Source organism: Mobula hypostoma, chromosome 6 (assembly GCF_963921235.1).
Source record: "Mobula hypostoma chromosome 6, sMobHyp1.1, whole genome shotgun sequence".
Taxonomy (NCBI): domain Eukaryota; kingdom Metazoa; phylum Chordata; class Chondrichthyes; order Myliobatiformes; family Myliobatidae; genus Mobula; species Mobula hypostoma.
In genome coordinates this window covers 54945720-54968286 of record NC_086102.1, presented here as the reverse complement: position 1 = coordinate 54968286, position 22567 = coordinate 54945720, and the positions used below count along the sequence as shown (strand labels likewise).

At 41.8% G+C, this 22567-nt stretch overlaps 1 long non-coding RNA gene across 1 annotated transcript in view; it reads left to right on the top strand.

Moving 5' to 3' along the window:
• Positions 1–22567, top strand: part of LOC134347548 (uncharacterized) — a 165424-nt gene that overhangs the window by 142050 nt on the left and 807 nt on the right. The gene's annotated exons all lie outside the window — the stretch shown is intronic.

Below are 22567 nucleotides of genomic sequence, written 5' to 3'. Positions count from 1 at the left end.
TGGAGTTACCTCTCAGTGACGATCATGTCACTGACAGCAACATGACACCTGCAACTGAGAACATTGACTTGAACAAGACACCTGCCAAACCTAATGCTACTCCACAGGTCCAGAGGCACGATGAGAATGTTATCGTTGGGTTTCTCAAATCTTAAAACACATTTGACTTCATACATTAAAACAAAATGGCAGAAGGAAGGAGGGAGAATGGACAATAATATGGAGGTATCAATGGAAGTGTACCAGTTCACAGAAATGCAGGGAGTTTGGGTGGAAGAACTTGATATGATATTTTATTACGCCCGCTCAGAAATCCCATCATGATAGTAACCTCCCTGTTTGCTGGAGAAATTGTGGAAATCAAAATGCAAACTATTATCATATTTTCTGGGATTGCCCTGTTATCAAAGACTATTGGAGTGGGATACATAATGCCCTACAAGACATCTTTAAATGTAAAATACCCTTAGAAAGTAAGACCATATATTTTGGGTATGTACCTCAAGAATGGTTGAAAAGAGATAAATATTTAATGAATATACTGTTGGTGGCTGGTAAAAAGACTCTTACCAGGAAACAGTTATCACAGGAGAGCCCAACTTTAAACGCATAGATGGAAATTACAATGGACATTTACAAAATGGGGAAGATAACAGCATCTGTTAATCATAAGTTGGAACAATTTGATTCATACTGGGAAAAATGGTTCAACTACATAACACCTCATAGGCCTGACTTTATCCTCACAAATCAATGAATATGTTGTAAAAAAAAAGATCACTCCCTACTTTGTACATAGTCTTCTCCTTTTGCTTGTTCTTTCTTTCCTCTTTTTTCTATAGGTGTAAAGGCATCCGTTAGTCTTGCGAGACCATGGATCTGCGCCTGGAAAGCCTTCGCTCTCCAGGGCGCAGGCCTGGGCAAGGTTGTATGGAAGACTGGCAGTTGCCCATGCTGCAAATCTCCCCTCTCCATGACACCGATGTTGTCCAAGGGAAGGGCATTAGGACCCATACAGCTTGGCACCAGTGTCATTGCAGAGCACTGTGTGATTAAGTGCCTTGCTCAAGGACACAATACGCTGCCTCGTCTAGGGCTCAAACTCATGACCTTCAGATCGCTAGTCGAACGACTTAAACACTTGGCCATGTATAGGCGTATACCTCAGATAAATATTATGTGGAGATTTGTTGCAAATATTATATGATATATATGTACAATATCTGAAATACATCTTATGGAAATGTTTGTTTGATGATGAACTTCAATAAAAAAAAATTACAAAAAAAGAGGATGTTATTGTTGACAAGGCACCTGTCAAACCAGATACCACTGCACAGGTTCAGAGGTGTCATCCTGAAAGAAACAGAGTGCTACCCTAAAGACTGAGTCTTTAGAACAATGAAGTTAGTTAAGGGCTATTACCGTGAAAGCATTTTTATTGGAATGCTACTCGCCAAGGCTTTCTCACGTCCCCTTCTAGCTCTCCTAAGTTCATTCTTAACCTCTTTCCTGACTACTTTGTAACTCTCAGGAGCCTTGTCTGATCCTTGCTTCCTAAACCTTAAGTATGCTTCTTTCTTCCTCTTGACCAGATATTCCACTTCTCTTATCAACCATGGTTGCCCCATCCTACCATCCTTTCCCTGCCTCTATGGGACAAACTTATCCAGAATGCCATACAAGTGCTCACTAAGCAACCTTCACATTTCCATGTGTATTTCCCCATGTACATCTGTTCCCAATTTACGCTAAAAATTCCTGTCTGATAGCATCATAACTTGCCCTTCAGCAATGTAATATTTTCCCATTGCTCAGTACGAGATCCAGTGTGACTTCTTGTCTAGTTGGCCTGTCTACATATTGTGTCAGGAATCCTTCCTGGACACTTAACAAATTCTACCCCATCTAAACCTTTTGCACTAAGGTGGTGGCAATCGATATTATGGATGTTGAAGTCCCCATGATAACAACCCTGTTATTTTTGCACCTTTCCAAAATCTGCCTCTTGATCTTTTTTTCATTTATTGAGATCCAGTGTGGAGTAGGCCCTTCCAGCCCTTTGAGCCACACTGCACAGCAGCCTCTAATTTAACCCTAGCCTAATCATGGAGCAATTTACAATGACCAATTAATCTAATAATTGCCACATCTTTGAACTGTGGGAGGAAACCAGAGCTCCCAGAGGAAGCCCATTGTCATGGGGAGAATGCACAAACTCCTTACAGGCAATGGCGGGAATTGAACCCAGGTCGCTGGTACTGTAGAGATTGTGCAACCATGCTCTGTTCCTCAGTTGTTATTGGGGGGGGGGGTTGTCTACAGTATATTCCCAATAGAGTGATTACTCCCTTTCTCTTTCTGACTTCCACTTAGACTCATTCAGTGTATGATCCCTCCATGACATCCTCCCTTACTACAGCTGTGATGATGTCCCTGATTAGTTTTGCCACCTATTTCACCTTCCTCACTGTCCCTTTTAAAAAATCCAAGCCTAGGAACATCTGGAAGTCAATGCTGTGCTTGTGACAGCCAAGTGCCTGGAATGGTGATAAGATCATACTGTAGTTCCATGTACTGATCCAGGTTCTAATTCCAACACTTCTATGATACTTCTATCATTAAAATAGACAAATTTCAACCCATTTAACTGACAGCAATTATGCCATAAGCACTGCCTACCCTTCACCACAGTCTCTCTACATGCTGCATCCACCTTTACATCAACTGCCCTATCCTCTGACATTTCACTCTGGTTTACATCCCCCTGCCAAACTAATTCAAGCACTCCCCAATGGTTCTAGCAAACCTGTGTACTGTAATGCCCTGGTTAAGATTTCTACTGCTGTGCTCCAGATACTTCATTTTAGCAGTTTTCTGTAAAACAGTGTGTCCTGCTGGTTGAATATTTTGGTTTCAGCTAAAGATAAGGAGCCATGTTGCTCAACTTAGGAACGTTGTGTCAGCCAATCAGGACGGTGCAATGGGTAAAAGTTCTACAGACAGCTGGGCAGGAAGAGACGTGATGGACAATGGTCGGGTTCGTTGTCTTTTGGTGGAAGATGCGGAGAGGATGCCTGGAGGATTGATCCTGTGACGAGAATACACATAAATTAAGATGTTTGCTGGCCTGGGCTAGCACCAGTGGCATCAACAGTTGGTCTGCCACCTGTCCTCAGGGGAGGGAGAGATAAGGAACAATGAAGCAGCATTTGGAGATGTTAATGAAGGAGCCATCAGTCTGGGTATTGTCAAGATCGGCTCCCCCTTTGAACCCTGAACTGTTTGAAGTGATGGACAGGCAATACCCTAGCAGGGGGATAAAAAGGGACAGGTTCGCTAAGGCAGGACACACATGACACCCGAGGTAACGAGACCCTGGAAGCAGTGCACCTCTCACAAGTCGGTGGGAAGTACCGGGTCATAAACGCACAGGGTGGAAAGGTACGATCAGCGGGAACCCGGTGTGTGTCCACCCTCGCTCGGGTGCCGGGTTCACTGCAGAGGATCGACCGCATCTGGAGGAGGGGTCACAGTCGGTGACCTCAGGTGACATCACAAAGGACTCGCCCGAAAGCTGCTTGTGAGCAATATCGCAGGTCTGTGAGTGGAAGCCGTTTTTGAATGATCATTCGTTCTCGTTCTCTCTCTCCTTCCCCCCACATTGTCCATCGCCATGGCAACGATTACTGCGAACTGAACTAATTGAACTGGACTTTGTGTCACTTTGAAATTGGTCATTTACCCCTAGACAATGATAGAGCTTGATTGATCCTGTTATCTTAATTCTGTGCACATGTGTGTTTATCATTGCTGAACTGTTGCATTTATTATCCTTTCGATTACTGTGTTGCTTGTTTCTTTAATAAAACTTTCTTAGTTCTAGTAATCCAGACTCCAACTGAGTGATCCATTTCTGCTGGTTTGGCAACCCAGTTACAGGGTACGTAACAATCCGAAGGGGAGACCCTAATGCAAAGAGTGCTTCGCGAGACAAAGGAGTCCATGAAGGGAAGTCCTCTGCCAGAAAAAGTGGGATCTCCCAGTAGCCACTCATTTTAATTCCACTTCCCATTCCCATTCCGACATGTCAGTCCACTACTGCCACGATGAAGCCACATTCAGGTTGGAGGAGCAACACCTAATATTCCATTGGGTAGCCTCCAACCTGATGGCATGAACATTGTGATTTCTCCAGCTTCTAGTAGTACCCCCCCTCTCTCGTCATTCCCCATTCCCATTTTTCTCTCTCACCTTATCGCTTTAACTGCCCATCACATTTTCCTGGTGCTCCTCCCCTTCTCTTTCTTCCATGGCTTTCTGTCCTCTCCTGTCAGATTCCCCCTCTCCAGCCCTTTACCTCTTTCACCAATCATCTTCCCAGCTCTTTACTTCACCACTCACCCCTCCCGGTTTCACTCCCCTCTCCTCACCTTTTTACTTTGACCTCATCTTTTTTCTTCAGTTCTGACGAAGGGTCTTGGCCCGAAACATCAACTGTTTACTCTTTTCCATAGATGCTGCCTGGCCTGCTGAGTTCCTCCAGTATTTGGTGTGTGTTATTCCATCCAAGGTGGTATGCTTGCAGTTGAGGGGTACAGCCAGAGGGTGCTCTGCAAAATCTCTCTATTCCCTTTCCCTCTCCTGTCAATCAACCAGCTATCTACCTCCTGAACTTAGATGTGACAGCTTCCCTTATAGCTCCTATCTATCACCTCCTCATTCTCCTGTATGAGCCAAGAGCTGTTCAGCCCTGGCTCCCTAACGTGGTCTGTAAGGAGCTGCACCCAGATACACTTTTCACCGATCAGGAAGATTGGAGGTCCCCCAGATCTCCCACAGTTTGCATGAGAAACACATTGTTGACATGGGAATAGGCGCAATTAAAGAGAGAAAGAGAAACTTGACAAAATCCTCAACCTAGTCTCCACCTCCCCTTACCAAAGCCTCAGTTCCCCGCTCTAACTCAGTCCCAGTGCCACAATGGCTGCCTTGATTAAACCTAGCCAATTGCATGATAACCCAAGCAATCTCAGGCTCTGTGGAATATCCTGACAGGCCCTGCTCATTTTTTAAATCTGACATTCCACTCCACAAGAAAATGTTCCTGTAATCTTATGCTGTGCCTGTGATGCTGATGCGAGTACATTTTTCATTGCACATGACAATAAACTCGACTTTCATGTTTCTTTTTTTTAAGTTAAGATGTTCCAATCAATACTGAATGAATTAAAATTCCCGACTCTGATGGCCCTTTTGTTTCTGCATCTTTACATAATTTACCTATATACCTTTTTCTCCACCTCTTGGTGGCTATTGGAAGGAATATTTTATAATCTTATCAGCAAAATTGTATATATCCAATTTCTAAGCTCCACTCAAATTGCCTTAGTGGATGAACCCTCCAGTTTGAGCTCCCTGAGTATTGCTGTGACATTCTCCCTTATCAGTAGGGCAACCCCAGGAAAGAATAAAAGATGTAAACGTTCAAAATAAATTTTATTGTCAAAGTAGATATATGTTACTGTACTGTATACAACCCTGAGATTCATTTTGCTGTGGGAATACTCAGCAAATCTATAGAATAGCAACTATAACAGGATCAATAGAAGATCAACCAGAGCACAGAAGACAACAAACTGTGCAAATGCAAACATAAATAAATAGCAATAAATAATGAGAGCATGAGATAATTAGATAGAGTCCTTAAAGTGAGATAATTGGTTGTGGGAAACATCTCAATGATGGGGCAAATTATTTATCCACTTTTATTCAAGAACCTGATGGTTGAGGGGTAGTAACTGTTCTTGAACCTGGTGGTGTGAGCACTGAGGCTCTCTACCTGATGGGAGCAGCAAGAGGAGAGCATAGCCTGGGTGGTCCCTGATGATGGATGCTGCTTTCCTACAACAGCACTTCTTGTAGATGTGTTCAATGGTTAGGAGGGCATTACCTGTGATGTACTGGGCCAAATCCATCATCTTTTGTAGGATTTTCCATTCAAAGGAATTCCATCCCAGGCCGCGATGCTCTCCATTACGCATCTGTAGAAGTTTGTAAAAGTTTTAGATGTCATGTCAAATCTCTGCAGACTCCTAAGGAATTAGAGGCGCTGCTGTGCTTTCTTCGCAATTGCGCTTATGTGCTGGATCGAGGATCGACCCTCTGAAATAGTAACATCCAGGAATTTAAAGTTGCTAACTCTCTCCGCCTCTGCTCCTCAGATGAGACCCAGCTCATGGATCTCCGGTTTCCCTCTCTTGAAGTCTACAGTCAGTTCCTTGGTCTTGCTGACATGAGTGAGAGGTAGTTGTTATGACGCCTCTCAGCCAAATTTTCAATCTTCCTGCTCAGCACAGGTGCACCACAAGGCCGTGTGCTCGCTTTATACTTATGACTATGTGGCTAAGCGCAGCTCCAATGCCCTATTCAAGCTTGCTAATGACACCACTGTCATAGGCTGAATCAACGTTGGTGATGAATCAACACACAGGAGGGAGATTGAATATCTGGCTTAGTGGTGCCATAATAACCTCTTACTCAATGTCAGCAAGACCAAGGAAATGATTATAGACTTCAGGAGAAGGAAACCAGTGGTCCATAAGCCAGTCCTCATTGAAGGATCAGAGGTGGAGATGGTCAGCAACTTTAAATTCCTTGGTGATATTATTTCGGATGACTTGTCCTAGGCCCAGCATTTAAGTACAATTATGAAGAAGGTGTGGTAGTGCCTCTACTTAGAAACATAGAAACATAGAAACATAGAAAATAGGTGCAGGAGTAGGCCATTCGGCCCTTCGAGCCTGCACCGCCATTTATTATGATCATGGCTGATCATCCAACTCAGAACCCAGCCTTCCCTCCATACCCCCTGACCCCTGTAGCCACAAGGGCCATATCTAACTTCCTTTTAAACATAGCTAATGAACTGGCCTCAACAGTTTGCTGTGGCAGAGAATTCCACAGATTCACCACTCTCTGTGTGAAGAAGTTTTTCCTAACCTCGGTCCTAAAAGGCTTCCCCTCTATCCTCAAACTGTGACCCCTCGTTCTAGACCTCCCCAACATCGGGAACAATCTTCCTGCATCTAGCCTGTCCAATCCCTTTAGGATCTTATACGTTTCAATCAGATCCCCCCTCAATCTTCTAAATTCCAACGAGTACAAGCCCAGTTCATCCAGTCTTTCTTCATATGAAAGACCTGCCATCCCAGGAATCAATCTGGTGAACCTTCTTTGTACTCCCTCTATGGCAAAGATGTCTTTCCTCAGATTAGGGGACCAAAACTGCACACAATACTCCAGGTGTGGTCTCACCAAGGCCTTGTACAACTGCAGTAGTACCTCCCTGCTCCTGTACTCGAATCCTCTCGCTATAAATGCCAGCATACCGTTCGCCTTTTTCACCGCCTGCTGTACCTGCATGCCCACTTTCAATGACTGGTGTATAATGACACCCAGGTCTCGTTGCACCTCCCCTTTTCCTAATCGGCCACCATTCAGATAATAATCTGTTTTCCTATTTTTGCCACCAAAGTGGATAACTTCACATTTATCCACATTAAATTGCATCTGCCATGAGTTTGCCCACTCACCCAACCTATCCAAGTCACCCTGCATCCTCTTAGCATCCTCCTCACTGCTAACACTGCCACCCAGCTTCGTGTCATCCGCAAACTTGGAGATGCTGCATTTAATTCCCTCATCCAAGTCATTAATATATATTGTAAACAACTGGGGTCCCAGCACTGAGCCTTGCGGTACCCCACTAGTCACCGCCTGCCATTCTGAAAAGGTCCCGTTTATTCCCACTCTTTGCTTCCTGTCTGCTAACCAATTCTCCACCCACACCAATACCTTACCCCCAATACCGTGTGCTTTAAGTTTGCACACTAATCTCCTATGTGGGACCTTGTCAAAAGCCTTTTGAAAATCCAAATATACCACATCCACTGGTTCTCCCCTATCCACTCTACTAGTTACATCCTCAAAAAATTCTATGAGATTCGTCAGACATGATTTTCCTTTCACAAATCCATGCTGACTTTGTCCGATCATTTCACCGCTTTCCAAATGTGCTGTTATCACATCCTTGATAACTGACTCCAGCAGTTTCCCCACCACCGACGTTAGGCTAACCGGCCTATAATTCCCCGGTTTCTCTCTCCCTCCTTTTTTAAAAAGTGGGGTTACATTAGCCACCCTCCAATCCTCAGGAACTAGTCCAGAATCTAACGAGTTTTGAAAAATTATCACTAATGCATCCACTATTTCTTGGGCCACTTCCTTAAGCACTCTGGGATGCAGACCATCTGGCCCTGGGGATTTATCTGCCTTCAATCCCTTCAATTTACCTAACACCACTTCCCTACTAACATGTATTTCGCTCAGTTCCTCCATCTCACTGGACCCTCTGTCCCTTACTATTTCTGGAAGATTATTTATGTCCTCCTTAGTGAAGACAGAACCAAAGTAATTATTCAATTGGTCTGCCATGTCCTTGCTCCCCATAATCAATTCACCTGTTTCTGTTTGCAGGGGACCTACATTTGTCTTTATCAGTCTTTTCCTTTTTACATATCTATAAAAGCTTTTACAGTCCGTTTTTATGTTCTCTGCCAGTTTTCTCTCATAATCTTTTTTCCCCTTCCTAATTAAGCCCTTTGTCCTCCTCTGCTGAACTCTGAATTTCTCCCAGTCCTCAGGTGAGCCACTTTCTCTGGCTAATTTGTATGCTACTTCTTTGGAATTGATACTATCCCTAATTTCTCTTGTCAGCCACGGGTGCACTACCTTCCTTGATTTATTCTTTTGCCAAACTGGGATGAACAATTGTTGTAGTTCATCCATGCAACCTTTAAATGCCTGCCATTGCATATCCACCGTCAATCCTTGAAGTGTCATTTGCCAGTCTATCTTAGCTAATTCATGTCTCATACCTTCAAAGTTACCCCTCTTTAAGTTCAGAACCTTTGTTTCTGAATTAACTACGTCACTCTCCATGTTAATGAAGAATTCCACCATATTATGGTCACTCTTACCCAAGGGGCCTCTCACGACAAGATCGCTAATTAACCCTTCCTCATTGCTCAAAACCCAGTCCAGAATAGCCTGCTCTCTAGTCGGTTCCTCGACATGTTGGTTCAAAAAACCATCCCGCATACATTCCAAGAAATCCTCTTCCTCAGCACCTTTACCAATTTGGTTCACCCAGTCTACATGTAGATTGAAGTCACCCATTATTACCCTTAGGAGTTTGCAGAGATTCGGCAGACATCTGAAACTTCGACAAAATTCTGTAGATGTCTGGTGGAAAGTATATTAACTAGCTGCATCACAGCATTGGAAACACCAATGCTGTTGAACGTAAAATCCTATAAAAAGTAGTGGGTACAGCCTAGACCAACACAGATAAAGCCTTTCCAACCATTGAGCACATCTACATGAAATGCTGTTGCAGGAAAGCAGGATCCATCATCAGGGACCCCCACCACCCAGGACGAGATCTCTTCTCGCTGCTGCCATCCGGAAGAAGATACATGAGCCTCGGGAGTCATACCATCAGGTTCAGAAACAGTTTTATTACCCTCAGCCATCAGGCTCTTGAACCAAAGGGGATAACTGCAATCAAATTCTGTTATGGTTATTATTTGATAGATTTATTGAATATGACCACAAGACAATGATTCTCAGGGTTGTATATGGTGATATATACGTACTTCGATAATGAAGTTACTTTAAACTTTGAACTTTGATAGCATTTTATGAAAGCAGTCCATTGTATGCACAAGATGCTTGAGCTGATTTGGTCATTTACTGTCAATCAAAAGAATGTCATATCCTCCGTCAATAACTATTAGGAACTAATGCACAATTTATAATACTGTAGTAGTATTGATAATGTCCTAATCTGTTCTGCACTTAAATACATTATTTGTCTCTCAGTTAAATGGTAGTTTGTTTTTTTCATACCTTTTTAATTGTTTCCATGAAATTTTGGCTAATTCGGGCAGCCATTTAATTGGGCGAAAATGTACTGTTCCCAATGAGTCCAAATTAGTCAGCATCCACTGTATAGCATACTGTAATTAATAGTCTTTTTATATATCGTTCTCTATTGCTGCCGCAAAACACGAATTTCATAACATATATCAATGACATTAAACCTGATTCTGATGAAGTGTAGGTATTTATTAATGGTATACAGAAGTCATGGCTGAAGTTGGCACCTGAACTCAGATGTTTACTCAGTAGTTTCAATGTGTTGATCCCATTATGGGCCTGGAGTCACATATTGTCCAGGCCAGGACACAACTTAGAATACCATAGCAACACAGACAAAATGCCGAAGGAACTGAGCACATCTATATGCTGGAGTTACTCCAGCATTCTGCGTGTGTTACTCTGGATTTCCAGCATTTGCAGAATATCTTGTGCTTAAAAAACATTTTTTTAAAAAAATAGCATTTCAGTTTAAGTTACTCTGTCAAACTTATTATCACATAAACACTTGGTACGATCTACAATCACATTTCTAAAATGTGTGTAAGAAAATCCTTATTGGTGACAACAATCACAGCATGATTTTTTTGTTTTAATTTTTTTTTACCTGCAATACAATTAAGGGTTAAAAGCTTAATCTACCACCACATAACTGCATTAACTTTACTCTAAATTAGGTCATAATATAAAAGCTTTCTAATAAGTTTTGTATCATTGCTTAACATACATTATTGCTACATTTAAAACCAAATTCTAGAAAACTACATTTACAGTTTATTTGTTCCTTATTCAAACTCTCACTGTAATTTAAATAATTTGATTTATAGTAGGATTGTACTCACCAGGAGCAAATAGCACACAAATGGCATAAGCTTTCAACAACTTCATAAATATTAACCAAAACATTTTATCAAAAATAAATTTGTGCTTGTTTCAGTAGATGGTAGAACAAATGACTAGTTGCTGGAACAGGAAATTGCTGCATATACATCTTGTGGTCAGACCACATCATTTGCTGAGAGCTATGTACAAAATGAGTTTAGAGCCATATGGTTTATATCCGTATAGGAGCAAATATTGCAATATTTTACTTGAACTAAGGTAGTTCATTCAGGTTGAGTGTGATCAATTTAGAACAGTCACAAGAAGTTCACCAAACATAAGGCAGATATTTGTGGATCATCAGTCCTTTAATTTCAAAAACAATCTTCAAATGCTAAAACTACCCTCACTCACCTTCAATGGATGTCCTCTGGTGTTAGATATTTCTACCTTGGGAAAGAAGATACTCCCTGTCTACTCTAACTATGCCTCTCATAATCATGTAAACCTCTATCAGATCTCCCCTCAGCCTCTGCTGCTCCAGAGAAAACAACACAAGTTTTTCCAGTCTCTCATGATAGCATATGCCCTCTAAACCAGGCAGCATCCTGGTAGAGCACTCTGCACCCTCTCCAAAACCTCAACATCCTGCTTATGGTGGACTGACTAGATCTGTATGCTCTACCCCAGATGTGGCCAAACCAGGGTTCTATAAAGTTGCAACATTACCTCCTGACATTTGAACTCAATGCCTCAATTAATAAAAACAAGCATTCCATAAGCCTTCTTATGCAGTTTATTGACCCATGTAGCCACTTTCATGGAACTGTGACCTTAGACCCCAAGATCTCTTTGCTCACCAATACTGTTTGAGACCTTGCCCTTAACAGTGTACAGTCTCCTTGCCTTTGCCTTATCGAGGTGTAACATCTCACATTTATCTGGGTTAAACTCTGTCTGCCATTTCTCTACCCATACCTGCGACTGATCTATATTGTGCTGTATTCCTTGCCAGTGTTCCACATTATCTACAATTCCACCAGTCTTGGTATCATCCACAAACTTACTAACCCACCCATCTACATTTTCATCCAGGTCATTTATATACAAGAGAGATCCCAGCACAGATCCCTGTGGAACACCACTAGTTACAGACCCAGCTCGAATAAGCCCCTTTGACCACTACCTTCTCTCTTCTATGCACAAGCCAGTTCTGAATGCCAACAGCCAATTCACCGTGGACCTTATGCATCCTAATCTTCTGGATTAGCCTCCCATTTAGGATTTAGACTGCATCCACTGTGCTACCTTCAGTAATCCCTCTCGTCACCTTTTCAAAAAAACTCAATCAAGTTGGTATGACATGACCTGCCCTGCACAAAGTCATGCTGGTTCTCCCGAATGAGGCTATGGGTTTCCAAATGCTCACATATCCTTTTCCTGAGAATTTTCTCCAGCAATTTCGCTACAACTGACGTGAGACTTACTGGTCTATAGTTTCCAGGATTTTCCCTTGTTCCCCTCTTAAATAGAGGTACGACATTAGCCACTCACCAGTCCTCCGGGACCTCACCTGTGCCTAGAAAGGACACGAAGATACTGGTCTAGGCTCCAGAGGTCTTGTCTCTTGCCTTCCTCAATAACCTGGGGTAAGTCTTGTCAGGTCCTGCGGACTTATTCATCTTAATACTCCTTAGGAGGCCCACCACTTCTTCCTCCTTCACCTCTAAATGCCCTAACGTATTCATACACTCAGCACTGATCACCTGGTCTCCCATGTCCTTCTTCTTGGTAAACATTCTCCGCACTCAAGAAAGTACTCCCTCTTTAATGTGTGGTCCCACCTTCTCCCTAATAGTCTTCTTGTTCTTGAAATATATATAGAATGCCTTGGAATTCACCTTAATCGTACTTGCTAAAGACTTTTCATGGGCCCTCCTGGCTTTCCTAATTCCCTTTCTGAGTTCTTTTCTGGCTTCTTCACACTTCTCATATGCTTTGCTGGATCTGTGCAATTGATCTTTAAACACCCTTCAGGTCTAGTGTAGACTTGCCAGGAAAAAGGTGTTCCCAATTAACTCTTCTTAGTTCCTGCCTAATGCCCTTGTAATTTGTCCTACTCCAATCTACAACTCTCCTGTCAGGACTATACCTACCCTTATCTATAGCTATCCTGAAAGTTAGTGATAAAGTTGTGGTCACTTTTCCTTAACCGCTCATCAGTTACCTGGACAGACCCATTACCCAAAACCAGGTCTCGTAGAACCCATCTTTTTGTTGAAATATCTAAGTATTGATTTAAGAAACCCTCCAAGATGCATTTAATAAATTCTGCCCATCTAAACAGTTTGCACTAAGAAGGTCCAAGTTTATATTAGGAAACTTGAAATCTCCCATGACAACAACCTTATTATTTTTTACATATTTCATTAACCTGTTTACATAGCCATTCCTCAATGTCTTCGTGGCTATTGGGGGAGTGGGGGGTCTGTAGTACAATCCCATCAGTGTGATCGCATCCTTCCTATTCCTGAGTTCTATCCAAATGGTCTCAGTGTCTTTATATTTCCCTAGTGCAGCTGTGCTATTTTCCCTGACTAGTAGTGCAAGTACCCTCCCCCCCCCCACCACCCTTATACTGCTCTCATTATCTTTTCTAAAACTTAGAAACCTGATAAATTAATCACCCATTCCTGCCACTCTCTCTGTAATGGTCACAACATCGTACTTCCATGTACTAATCCATGCTCAAAGTTAATCACCTTTACCCATAAAATTCCTAGCATTAAAACACACATACTTCAAACTATCTGTCCCATCATACCTGTTGATCCAATTTTCCCTATCAATACTTCCCTGCCCAATCCTTCACTTACTGGCCCGGTGGTCTGATTCCTAGGGCCTGGCAAAACTGGTTTCAAACCCTCCAGAGTAGCATTAGCAAATTTCTCAGCCTACACATTGGTTCCCCTCCAGTGCAGCTGCAACCTGTTCCTCTTGTATGAGTTACCCCTTCTCCAGAAATGGTTCCAGTGATCCAAGAACTTGAAATCCTGCCCCCAGCATAATCTCCTCAGGCACTCATTCATCTGTGCTGTCATCCCATTCCTACCTGCACTAGCCAGTGGCACTGGGAGTAATCTGGAGATTACTACCTCAGAGGTCCTTCTCTTTAGCCTCTTTCCTGATGCTCTGTGCTCACTATGTAGGATCTCTTCCCCTTTCTGCCTATGTCATTGGTGCTAATATGCACCACAACCTTTGCATGCACACCTCCCCCTTGAGAATATCCTGCAGCCGCACTAGTGCATCCTGGACTCTAGTACCTGGGAGGCAACACATCATCCTGGTGCCGCTTTTGCGGCCATGGAATCTCCTGTCTGTCCCCCTAATTATCGAGGATTGCTACCGCACTGCCTGACTTTACCCTTCCCTACTGAGCCTCAGAGCCAACCACAGTGCCTCTTGTCTGACTGCTGCTGCTGTGGCCTGATAGGTCATCCCTCCCTAACAGTATACAAAGAGGTATACTTGTTACTGAGGGGAATGGCCACAGGGGAACCCTGTTTTGAATGCTTAATCTCCTTACCTCTTCTGGTGGTCACCCATCTACTGCCTGAAGCTGGTACTCCAGGTGTGACCACCTCAGCAAACATCTACAACATCTTCAGCCTCCTGGATGATCCTGAGTACATCCAACTTATTGAACCAGGCAGTCAGAAGCTAAACTTGGGTGCCTTTCCTGCAGACGTAGTCATCGGGGAAACTGTCAAGCATCTTGTGGAAACTTGTGACAGGAGGAGCGTTCTGTCTGGACTACTCAGTACTAAAAAAAATTTACAGTCAACAGGAAAATAAAGCTCAGCTCTTCTTATTTGTGCCTCCACCTGTTCTTGCCGAAGCCTGTTAAGCCAAAGCCTTCCCACTCTTAACATTGGCACACTCCAGCAATGGCCACTCCACTTGACTCTACCTCCCCTTTATTTGCTGTTGACGCTGACACTTACTGCACCTGCGCAGCCTATGAAGACCAGCCTTACCTGAAGCTATTTCTTTTTTTACTCGCACTCTCCTGACCTTCAGTAGGACTCTGACACCAACACTTACCATGTCTGAATGTCAAAAAAAGACCGGATTTACCCAAAGCTGCCGTTTTTATATTCTCACTCTCACCTTTGGTAGGAATAGAGTTAGAGGAATTACTATTTCATTATGATGACTCTTCATCAGAATTGTGCAAAAGCATGTGAGATATTAATTGCAGCAAAGGGAAAGAGTAGACAGAATAAAGAGAATATCTGTGATAGGGTAGATCAAGATTCAAGTGGTGATGTTATGGCTGAGCACAGGTAATGAAGATCTGTTAATCATAGTTCATCTGTGAGAAGGAGATGTAAATAGAAAGAAATGAGTGATGACAGAGAGAGAAGGAATTTGGGAAAATAAAGTTGGAACTGTGAGACAGTTGTTGGAAGGAGGAGGCTGGAAATAGCCAACAGTTAATGGAGAGAGAAAAATAAGTTATTGTTACAGGCTGGTTGTCCTTCATCAGGTTTAATACCAATTTGTTGATCAGGTATCTGAAACAGCTGAATTCAGCCTTGCGTTATGATCCACTGTTAAAGCTCTTATTCCAAAGAACCTCGAACATCGTATCTTGACTATTCTTTCTCCAGTTGTCCAGTCTCTTTCTACTTGCAGGGTGATTGGGAGATAGTAGGGCTTGTGCACTGATTTTCAGATTATACCAGAAGAAGTGATTGAAAATGAGCAATGGGATGGTTTATCAAATTTAAGGTTAAATTTGTTGCATCATTGTAAGGCTACATATAGAAATTTCGAGAGATCTGACTATAAGTTACTAATTGTACATACAGTGGAGTAAAGGGAATAGCAGAGGCACTTTACTGCTACCATTTCTGCTCCAATAATGACTTGTATTAATAACAGGTGCTTTTATTATTTCAACACACTTGTCAGGAATTTAATAATTTGAAATTTTATACCAGGTCATATACAGAAACAGTAAGGCAGAGGAAATCCACAATAAAGAAGGAAGTGGGAGTAGAACGGTGGGTGGAGAGGAGAGGAAAGTGGAATTTTTTTAGGAAAAGGGAAGTCACTGTCCCAGTTCAAAGCATATTTTTTTTCATTTATCCAATTACTTATGCTTGAATGAATGTCAGTGTATTATGTTGTTTTTAATCTCCCTATTGTTATAATTTTAAAGGGAATTCCTCAAACCAAGTTAATATTTCTTAAATGTGTCCTTGATGTGTTAAGTTGCTAACTCTACTTGGTTAGCAGAATTACTCAAGGAAGAATATTGCCCTGTTAAAAAAAGTAGAAAATGCAAACTCGACTGTAAAATCTCAAGAAAATACAGCCCTTTGACCAGCTGTTGGTTAGGATGTGTTTTGAAAATTCACCATTATGGGGCTGGATTTTCCATGCTTATTTTCAACTGCAAGAGGGTGATGCAATATGGTCCGCTCTGCATTCAGTTTATAACTCCATTCCTGCTGCACCTCCCAGATTCACTTCATATTAACAAAGACAGTGCACTCCCTGGAAAATCTGAGAGTTTGCTAATTCAGGAAATAATATATTGACTCTCATCATCAATTTAACATTTTTGCCATCTGTTTAGAGATGCTTCAGAAGCAAGCATTTTAGAGATATTGTTGTACCTAATCTCAAAATCCCCATTGGTCATCATGAAGGTGGATATCAGAGATTTATCAGAGGACAATTATTAATGTTGCATGGAGAAACAGATTAAAAATGCTTTAAATATATTAAATTTCCCTGTTCCACTTATTTGCGATTAATTGGAATCTGTACTTACACTAAATCTATACTGTAGGTTCTTCCCTAAGTATCATCAGTTTTGGATTTGTGATTACAATCCCAATCTCTAAATATTAAAAAGATTGGTGATTCTCTTCAGTTAGTCAGCAGATGCGAGGCCTCTGAATGCCAAATTGCATGTTGGGTCAGAATGGGTTAGGATCTGCAATTCCAAGTCATAAACTCAGAATCACAACACAGGAGAAGGTCACCTTGAAAAGTGATCCCATGTAGGTTGCTGATTCAACAGCTCCATTTAACCAATTTAACCATGCAAACCTAGAGACAGTCCTAAGTTCCACCAGCATGTTGATTTTGCTATCAGAGGTGAAAAACTCTAAACCTAGTTTATACTAACATACCAGATACATATTAAGCACAAACAAAAAACCTGCAGATGCTGGCAATTATTAAGCAGGAAACCAATTAAGCAGTCCCTCGATGCCACATTGGACTCTTACAAGCTGAGATGAGAAAGACCCTGGCCAGAGTTAACCCACGCAAAGCTGCGGGGCCCTATAATATACCAGGTCGGGCTCTGAAAGACTGTGCTGCCCAGCTGAGGAGGGTACTGACGGATATATTCAACATCTTTCTGGAATCATCCATTGTCCCCTCGGTTTTCAAGGAGGCAACCATCATTCCAGTGCCAAAGAAGGCAACAGTAATCTGTCTAAGTGAATATCGTCTGTTGGCATGAACGTTAACCATTATGAAATGCTTTGAGCGGCTGGTCATAGAGCACATTAAAGTCTTTCGCCGAACTACATTGGACCCTTTCCAGTTTGCTTATCACTCAAATCGATCCACTGACAATGCAATAGCCTTTGCCCTCCGCTCTGTCCTGTCCCACCTGGAAAATGGGGTTACATATGCCAGACTGTTGTTTACAGACTTCAGTTCAGCTTTCAAAACCATCATACCCCAGAAACTGGTGGGGAAACTGTCCTCACTGGGTCTCAGCACCTCCCTTTGCAATTGGGTACCGGACTTCTTACCAGTAAGGCCACAGTCATTCCGTGTGGGCAGCAAAGTCACTCGTACCATTACGCTCAGCACTGGCAATCCCCAAGGCGGTGTGCTTAGCCCGCTGCTGTTCACACTGTTGATGCACGACCTTGTTGCAGCTCAAACTGTGACGGCAAATTTGCGGATGATATAACAATGGACGGCATTATCAAGAACAATGACAGAATATAGAGAGGAAGGGAAGTGACTGGTGGATTGGTGTGAGAAGGGCAAGCTAAGCCTGAACTTGGAGAAGACTAAGGAAATCACTGTGGACTTCAGGAAGATGCAGCTGAACCATCCCCCTCTGCAGATACATTGCTGCTCCATACAGAGAGTTAAGTGCACCAAATTCCTGGGAGCTCACATCACGGATGACCTCACCCGGTCCCTTAATATCACCTCCCTGAACAAGAAGGAACAACAGCGCCTCCATTTCCTAAAAAGATTGAGGCAAGCAAAGCTCCCCCTCTCCCCCCACCACATCTTAACTGTGTTTTACAGGAGCGTCATTGAGACCATCCTGATAAGTTGCATATCCATTTGGTCAGAAGACCAGAAGTCCCTCCAAAGGTCTGTGAGAACAGCTGATAGGATCATAGTGGTTTCCCTACTATCCAACTGTGACATTTATCAGGAGCACTGTGTACACAGGACCATTAGTATTATTAAGGATCCCACCATCCATCCAGCATCCTCTTTGACTTTTTACCATCAGGCAGGAGACTACGATGCATAAAAACAAGAACTGTCAGTATGAAAAGCAGTTTCTTCACCCAGGCCATTAGGCTTCTGTACTCTCAGCCACATTTTATTCGAAGTGTCACTGGTTAATCTGTTCTGTATCTTACTATATTTAATATTAATGCACTTCAGTTTGTTATTTACGTGTGATTCATCTGTAGATTTTATCCTTACCTTCTTAAGTTATCGTGTGTTGTATGTACTACGTTGTCTCATTTCCATATACGTACATTATATGGTTATATACGTTATATATGTGTATGTAGTTAAATTACAATAAACTTCACTTGACTTGACTTAATCCCATTCCTTGCTTTTTCCCTTGTATCCATGCCTTTTTTCTTTACATCCATTCTTAATCCTTCTTTGAAAGGTGTTAGTGAATCTGTTTTCTTTCACAATGTATACTCCAGAACACAAATATTTGCCGCAAGAAATAATTTTTCCTTGTGTATTCTTTGGTTGTTTTACCATTTTATCTTAAGCACGTGTTCACTGGTCCTTGATTCTGCCGCCAATAGGTGCAGTTGCTGTGTATTTGTTTTATTTACCTAACATGAATTTCAACACTTCTCCAAATCTCTACTTTATTTTTTCTACATCAAGGAGATCAATCCCTAGCTTCCATAATCTTGATAAATAATATCCCTTATTCCTGGAGCCTTCCTGGTAAATCTTATCCATATATTTTCCAAGACCTTCACATGCACCCTAAAGCACAGTGTCCACAACTGGACAATCAACTCCTGTTAAAGCTGAAAATGGGCGTATTAAAGAGCAACGACCCAGAAGTGATTTTCCTTCATTTTAATAGTGCTATCTTGTTGTTATTTGTAAAAAGATCGCGGTCTTCAGTTGCATGTTTCTGGTAAACATTTGAAAGGCAGATATAAGCTGGAAACCTGAAGTAAAAACAGAAAACACTGAGGATGCTGAACATATCAGGCAGCATCAGTGGCAGGAGAAACAGATTTTCTGTTTCAGTTTGAAGACCTTTCCTCTGAAGAAAAGCAGACAATGTCTTCTGTTTCTTCATACAGAATTTGAGCAGCCTGTCCATCTACTGCTCTGCAGACTCTCCATCCCACTCTGTAGCATTAAACAATAATTTGTGGGATGTGAAGGAAATCATGAGGCTAGAGAGCTGGGAATGACTTTGACTCTAAACTCCATGGGCTAAGCCGTCCAGGCATCAGTATAAGTGTTGTAGAAAGTCACAGATCTCAGTGAGGCCAAAGACTGCAGTTGGAGTGTGGGTCCTTTTAATTGCATGCTGTGAAGGGAAATCCAGTTAATAAAATTTAATAGCCCTGTCAGTACATAAGAACTGCCAATTCACTGATCTGAATGGTTAAGAATCAAATCCAGGATGAAGTTTGGGTTTTATACTACTGGTTGATGTCATTCAGGGAGGTAGGGGGGGTTATACCAAGAGAATAAGACCATAAGACAAAGGAGCAGAAGTAGGCCATTTGGCCCATCGAGTCTGCTCCACCATTTTATCATGAGCTGATCCATTTTATCCTTTTTAGTCCCACTGCCCTGCCTTCTCACCATAACCTTTGATGCCCTGGCTACTCAGATACCTATCAATCTCTGCCTTAAATACACCCAATGACTTGGCCTCCACTGCTGCCCGTGGCAACAAATTCCATAGATTCACCACCCTCTGACTAAAAAAATTTCTTCGCATTTCTGTTCTGAAAGGGCGCCCTTCAATCCTGAAGTCATGCCCTTTCGTACTAGACTCCCCCATCATGGGAAACAACTTTGCCACATCTACTCTGTCCATGCCTTTTAACATTCGAAATGTTTCTATGAGGTCTCCCCTCATTCTTCTAAACTCCAAGGAATACAGTCCAAGAGCGGACAAACGTTCCTCATATGTTAACCCTCTCATTCCCGGAATCATTCTAGTGAATCTTCTCTGTACCCTCTCCAACGTCAGCCCATCCTTTCTTGTGCCAGGACAAATAAGAAACTTAGACTAAAAATATTTCTTGAGAGTGCTAAGTTACCCAGAAATGGGTGTAACGTTGTTTTCCTATGGCTTAAGACAGTTTTCAACTGTACTCTTTAGTAGGCCCATCAATCATTCTACTGCGGTTTTAATTGTTTTTTGTGAGTAGCTGGCACTTCAAGGGTCTTGTGTGTATAAATCACCAAGTTTCTCTTCCCAATATCCACTTTGGAATGGTTGTGTTTAGATAGTTTTTTATTATGTGAAACACAAAGTTACATTTAAGCATGAGCATACCCTAATGGCAGGAACAGCCGCAGTGAGTGTTGTCACCTCCCGAAATACAGCACAATGGGACACAGATACAGGATTATTATTGGGAAAGAGAACGTTAGAGGTACATCATCAAGGGTGGCCTGTGGGAAATCACTGCTTTTTTAATAATACTTTTTATAAGATTTGTACTTTTTAACAAACTCATGTATTTTTCATAGTATGTGGTGGTTCATCCCCACTCACTGGCAGAAAGCAGTATAGCAGCTAAATTAACGGTTTATCACCTTTCTTATATTTAAATTGGCTGAGTATTAGCACAATACCCATGAGAAGTAATTGTTTTAATTATGTAGCCTATTATATAGTTTATTTCTATCTAAGGAATTTCTTATCTTATCTATAAAAGTGATGTATTTTTCAGAGACGCCATCTTTTCTTTGCTTCTTTATTCTTTTACATTTCTCAGCTCTTTATTCAGTTTGCTTAGTATTTGTATGCTTGTTTATACTCTAAAATAAACTAAAATCTTGGAAGTAAGACTGCTTATCATTCCTGACTCCTGGATGAACCCTAAGGATTAGAAAATAAACAGGGTTCAGACAATACAGAGTGCCATGCCATGCCTATTGTACACTGGAGTTGAGGAGGTGGATGCGTCCAGCCAGATCACAAGTAAATTGATCATTCAAGAAAGGAGAACTTTGTGAATTTTTGGAGTGCACTTCTGAATTTGTTACATACTAATGAGAAGGAATTCCTGTGTAGTAGTTGGGGAGAAGATTTCAATATAAGTGCTTTTGTTTTATGTAGTCATCGGTGCATATCTAAACGTACACTGCAAAATAAAACAACGGTCAAGGAGGAAACATTATCCACGTCTGTGGAATGGAGGAGAAAGTATACCAAGGTTGAGGAAATTATCGTCTATCACTGAGGAGCTGAATGCTCCTTGGACTTTTATGTTTGTTAAAGAAGTAAACATACTGAAATAAGAATGTTAATGCATAAAAAAGTCTTATTCATCCGATTTAGTCTGCATCCCCATTGGTGAATTTTAGCGACTTCTGGCTGGTAACCAATGAAACAAAGAAAGCAACTAAATACTTTGTCAACTACGCTTTTCTGTTAAATGATCACCACAGATAATAGCCTGTAACCCCCCCTTTACGCTTGGCGGTGATTTGATGTGGCAGAACTGAGGAGAGGCAGTGGGAAAGAACTGAAGTTTGATCAATTTAAGCACTGGGATGAACCAGAAAGGTCGGGTGCTGCCAAATCGAGGTGGTGGAGCTCAGGCGGCAGAGCATGTTGAAGCAACAGAACCCAATGTTTGGAGGTTGATTTAAACATTGGGTCAGATTGAAAAGGTCAGGGAGTTGGGGCCCGAGGCGAGGGATGGGCTGGTTTAGCTCTCTGCTCCATGACATTTACTCAGCTCTGCACTGAACTGAGGGTTGTGGCTTTGTGCCTGTGGCTGGATTTTCTTTCGTAGACCTCAGTTCTGAATGCTATTTGCTTGCCTTTATTGTTTGCACTATCTGTTTTTTTCTCTCTGCACATTGACTGTTTGTCAGTCTTCTTTTTCAATAGGTTGTTTTGGGTTTTTTTGTTTTGACGCTGCCTGTTAAGGAGACAAATCTCAAGGTTGTATAACTTAGATAAAAATGTACTTTGTATTTTGAACATTGAACTTTGTTCTAAGTACCTTTTCCCATATTCCCATTCATCCTTTACTCATATCCCTTTATCCGGTATTTCCTTAATCACATATTCATTCTCAGCTTTAATGGTCAGTAATTTTTTTTCCATCAGCTAGCAAGTCCCATAACTTCATATATCAATGTACAAAGAAATTTATGGTGTTAATTACTCTAGCTTTCCAAATCTCTCAATGGGTCACTTATA